Source organism: Typopeltis vanoorti, chromosome 21 (genome assembly GCF_054136105.1).
Source record: "Typopeltis vanoorti isolate ZY-2024b chromosome 21, IOZ_Tvanoo_1.0, whole genome shotgun sequence".
Taxonomy (NCBI): domain Eukaryota; kingdom Metazoa; phylum Arthropoda; class Arachnida; order Uropygi; family Thelyphonidae; genus Typopeltis; species Typopeltis vanoorti.
Window position 1 is genome coordinate 41885763 of NC_143569.1, and position 5686 is coordinate 41891448.

The 5686-nt window shown below is 34.7% G+C and overlaps 1 non-coding gene across 1 annotated transcript; it reads left to right on the forward strand.

Moving 5' to 3' along the window:
- Nucleotides 1–5018: 5018 nt before the first annotated feature.
- TRNAK-UUU (transfer RNA lysine (anticodon UUU)) lies at nucleotides 5019–5090 on the forward strand. Its single transcript has one exon. It is a non-coding gene; the product is annotated as a tRNA-Lys (tRNA).
- Nucleotides 5091–5686: the final 596 nt, after the last annotated feature.

The window sequence follows — 5686 nt, forward strand, 5'->3', positions numbered from 1 at the left end:
TTTTAACGAAATGGACACTCATTAACTGAACAATCTCTTCTGCGTCTTTCATTCTTTTCATTTCATTTCACTCACGCCATCTGGATTTAGAAGAATTATTCTTTCATATTCACTCTTTCTTTTACTCGCAGCATATCGATAGAATTCTTGTGGGTTATCTTTAGCACGCAGAGCCAGTATCTTTTCATAATCAGACTCTGCTTTCCGTACAACAGTTGTGACTATTCTAGTCTGCTGCTTATAACTTTCATTGCGGACGTCATCCTTATGCAAACGGTATTCCTTCCACATCGTCCTTTTTTTTACGAATCTCTTGCTTAATAAGATTACACATCCATTTGACGCCTACTCTATTTATTCTTCGAATTCTCGGGACACATTCTGATATCGCATCATTTTAAAAAAGTTATGTCTTTAACTGAAACGCCCTCCGACACTATAATCAAATCCAGCACTCTTTGAAGTCGAGTTTCTTCTGTCACATGCTGCTTGAGGAAGTTGTCCTGCAATAGCTCAATAAATGCATTATACTGCTACCCAATCAATATTTGGTTAATTAAAGTCTCCCATTATGATTATTCTTTTCGCGCTCACCTTTTCTATTTGGTGATGCATTTCTTCATCACCAGCAACCGATCCACCAGGTGTGTAACAACATTCCACTATGTAATTTGTCTTGTTAGATTTCACCTCACACCAGATGGCTTCAAACTCACTGCCACATGAAATATTGTTAGTGGTATTATTACAATTATAGGTCTCAACTCTAACTGGATTTAAATCATCCAATACCATTAGCAGCACGCCCTGTTCTCTAATATCCATTCTATCCTTCCTAAAAATACTGTACCCATGACACTCGATACCAATTAGTAGGTCTGATTCTGATAGCCAGGTCTCACTAATTCCTATAATCTGAGGTTGCAACATATTGACTAAGGCAACAAACTCTACCACTTTGTTTCTGATACTCCTGGCATTCCAAGGTAGTTGTTACAAAGTAGTTGTTATATTATAATTATATACAGAGAGTTCGCATATATTATATAAAATTATGGTAATTTTATTTCTCTCTGATAGTTTTTTTCAGTTGAATATGAGATACTAATATTTATTTAAGGTGTGCTATTCACATGACTGTCCTCTTGAAGTGCTGTTGTTACACTAAGGAGGTAGTCGCACTGATATTTAATAAGATTGTAGGAGTTACACTGAGCCATCCCGGCAATCACTTAAATTTACAAAAATCGTCATCTTGTAAGAATATCATGAGTTTAATTACTGATAATTTTTACTAATAAAAGAAAGTTTAGAAATTACATTAATTAGAGCTGGGATATGTTCATAACTTTTATGCGATTGAAAGGTTGACCACTGATTACTTGGATTGCTCAACAAATGAAGCATTAGGACTTTAACCTAAGAATTCAAGTCCTTGTTGGTTTAGAAATAAGAAAGTTAATTAAGAAATCAAAATTCATTAAATCATATGAGTATTAAAAAACAGTTACAAATCACAAATTCTCAGAGAAGATGAAAAGAACTCGCATTCAGTGAAGCTTCCTGAAAGGAAATAAATCCGAAACTTATTGAACCAAAAATGAAATGTCGCCCGAACAGGGACTTGAACCCTGGACCCTTAGGTTAAAAGCCTAATGCTCTACGACTGAGCTATCCGAGCACTCAATCTGTTTTCTTTTTCTTGCAAAATTCGTGTCTAACCTGGCACTGTATATTAAATAATGTTCCTCCTACGAGGATCCTGCTGAATCACGGATGAAATTCAAATTACATGTTCATGTTTGTCATCCCACTCCGTATAATATATATCATAACATTCTTATTATTATTTGCGATAAAAATATCCAAGTAATCCCCTACTGTACCAGTCAGTTGAGCGTTCGGAATTTAATTGCTATATTTTAGTGTTGGACATTGGAAATGCACGCACTTTTAAGTGCAAATACTGTCCTACAATTGGTTATTGGTCACTCGACCTTTTAATTACGCAAATCATAATTTTTATGTAACCGTTACAGACATCATGTTTGCTCGCATCTGCAGATACACGACTACACTTGAATTGCTTCCAAAACTGGAGATCGTGTACCATTTCCGTCGGTGGAGAGTGGAGCAGATGAGGTAGGAATGTCAAATAAAAACTCGGTTCCTTGTTTGGATTACGGCCGAGACACATAAGGTCATCACGTCAAGGGGTCCTTTCAAGTGAACTGTAATTGAATGGATCAGCTGAGCTTCTTTTTAACGCGGAATGGATCAGTTAGAGAGAACATTCGTCAGTTAATCTCATTGTAGCGCACTGTTGTGCATAAATTGAAGGATTTTGAGAGATGTAGTCGAGTGTTCGATGCTTAGTCGGTATACAACGATGCCCTTTAGTTGGAAACACACGACTCTGAATTCCATCTAGGACGAGGAAAACCTTTAGAAGGATTTTCGAGGGAAAGTTGTTTAGCGCAGTATCGTACGGTAGGGGAATGGCTTTTTGATCCGAGAAAGTCGAGTTTTCAATCCCCAAAACAAGCAAATGATCAGAAATCTACCCCCAATTAACAGATATAATATGTTCGATAGATTAAAATTGTAAGCACTATAATTTCTTACAGCAACGCAGACAATCTTATTTTCTAATAATGGGCAAGTAAATTTATCAGAAATAATTGAAGCATCAAAATGAAACGAACCTTTGAATACGTGAGCGCATTCTCTATTGGAGGTTTGAATTTAGATGTTTTTTACCAACATCTCGACAGCCGGATTGAAACAGAAAGCAGTCCAAATGCAGTCCAGGTCGGACACGATTGCCCTGTTATCCAATTTATTGCAGAAAAAACCTCGCTAAAAGATGAGGAAGTCGGAGGGGGGACAGATATTACCCATCATCCCCATGATGTATGTGACCGAGACTACCAGATCGATTGTACATGTCGAACAGATGGTTAGGCGGACATTTAAATAGAACCACGTTTGATAAAAAAAATTAAAGGAATCCATCTACAGAAAGCGAGTCACATCTCTAACAAGTCAGTATCGCAGGTATTGTGAAAACGTAGGAAGGGGGGTTAAAGATACTTTTTCCGTTTCAAGAAAAAACCCTTGGCTGTATTTCAGTAAAGGATCAGTTTATTGAACTTGAATTGAAAATTCCTTCCAAATGTTGTCGCATTCTATACGGAATTCGAACCCAGTTTTTTTTTTTCAACTAAACGTAGTCGCTTCTACTACATTACAGAGGTGCACACCGTATGATATTAAATCTACATAAGTATTAATAAAAAACATTTAAAACAAAAACTTGGTTTGGTACAGCATTTAGAATTTTTACATGAAGTGATGTTTATCCAATCCATATATGGATTCGACTGAATCATGTTCCTTCATGTTAAAATTCTAAATGCTGTTGATATATTGACTGTTTTAAGGATAGATTTTTGAAATCGGACGTAAACACACACACACACACACACACAGAAATGAAAAATAACGCCCGAACACGAACCCTGGACGCTTAGGTTAAAATCCAACTGCTCTACCCACTGAGTATATTTTATTTTCACCATAACATCTGTGTACATTCAGACAAACTATTTATAGATATGTAGAATATGTACATAGCATGCTTATTTAAGTTAGCATTTTCATTTACAACTAGATCACATGCTCAATATCTATATCCACATAGAATCCCTTACAACGTTTGAGCAGCTATTTTATGCCATGTATACATATTAGTTTTACATTAGTAATTTATCTTAACGAATAAATTACTGTTGACATATTTACAATGACTGTTTTTCATATATACGTCTAGATATACATTGATTTTTCAATATCATAGGTTTCATATTTACAATATTGTTAACATATCTGAATGGAGAAGTTACTATTTACATATATATACACTGTTTGCTTCCATATATACTGAGACATCCGGGCACATCTCTGCAGTCTCTTTACTGATTATAAGATATCTTGAATACAAAACAATATTATGAATGCGTATTAATGTTTAATATGCAAAGTTGGTTGACACAAAGTCGTGAATCAACTATGAAAATGCACAAATCAGATCAGTGCATAAAAGCTCATACACTATACATTTCAATTTGTGTAATAACCAGCCAGGTCATTTGACCGTATTAAAATTCTTTTATTAGTATTCAGTTTGTTTTTGAGTGCAACATTTCCCAAATCGCAATGATGTTCACCTGCAAAATTTACATGACTGAAAAACTGAAAATTTTAAATTTCAGAATTTTGTTAAAATTCTGAGAGGGTTGTTAAAATTTATAAAATAGTAATTTGCAAGAATTTTGATGAATACAAACTAAGTCCAAAGTGATATAAATGGTACTTTAATATTAGACACTCAGATTGTAGTGTGTCAATTGAAGTTTCGGAAGGTGTGTTGTATTATCTCCGACAAAAGAAATTTAAAACATATCTGGTTAACTTCAATAGCGCTATTTAAAAGTAATCCGAAGAAATATGAAGGTTAGATTGTAGAAATACGCTCAACTAACACATGACATCATAGTGCAGATTATGTGACGGAGGCATTTGGCTACTACTTTACATCATCCTCCCCCCCCCCCAAAGGCCAACTTGATACACGATCCCCAGTTTGAGAAATCCTACCATTTAGTATGATCGTATATACAACTATTATTATGAAATCATTGGACGCCAAGCAAAAATGAGAATTTGTGCTATTAAAAGATCGATTAGTGAATACTCTATTAGCTCAATTGTAGAACAGTATTCACAGTTAATGGCGAGTGCATTTCCAATGCTCAACTAAGGACTAACGACTGCTTAGTCCCACTGTAACATTCAGGCAAACAAACCTCTGATATACATTATTTGAAATTGCTTGTCAAACATGACCGATAATTTCAGGTTCATCTCCAGCACAACGTATTCCCCGTTGAATGAACATTGTATAATAATCGTTATGGAAAACACCAATTTTGCTGGATAAAAATAAACGCACGAGTGCCCGGATAGCTCAGTCGTAGAGCATTAGGCTTTTAACCTAAGGGTCCAGGGTTCAAATCCCTGTTCGGGCGATAATATTTTCCTATTATTTCAGCCTTAATTTTTAGCGTGCTTTACTTTTTCCTTAAAAGTATCCAGAGCTATCGATAGCATCACTTTTAAAAAAATGATCCTATTTATAGAACAATGAGCAGTTGAATCTTACATAAAGTCAGAGACAAAAAATCCCCAATTTAAGGATGTTTCGCGCAAAATTAAACAACGAATAATAACGTAGAATGATTATTATTTTAAACAAATTCAAAATACAAAGTAGTCTACAACAGATTTGAGAATTTAATGTCTAATTATTACATTCACATACGATACATATTTCTTACAATTAAAAGCAGGTTAGTTTTAAACCTTTAGAATTTTTATCCGAGTATGTCTTGAATTCACAGAACCATTCCGATGTACGCATTATCAGGCGTTAGGAAGTATGTAACACATTACTTAATATTTGATTTTTTATTTTGTTATTTTATTTAATTTTTTTCTTTTAAAATTTGGAATCCTGAATCCTCTATGATTATCAAAAATAAGTGCATCGTTTTCAGATATTCCATCGAGAGAAACAGTTCACAGAGAGAGAGAGAGAGAGAGAGAGAGAGAGAGAGATGAAAGA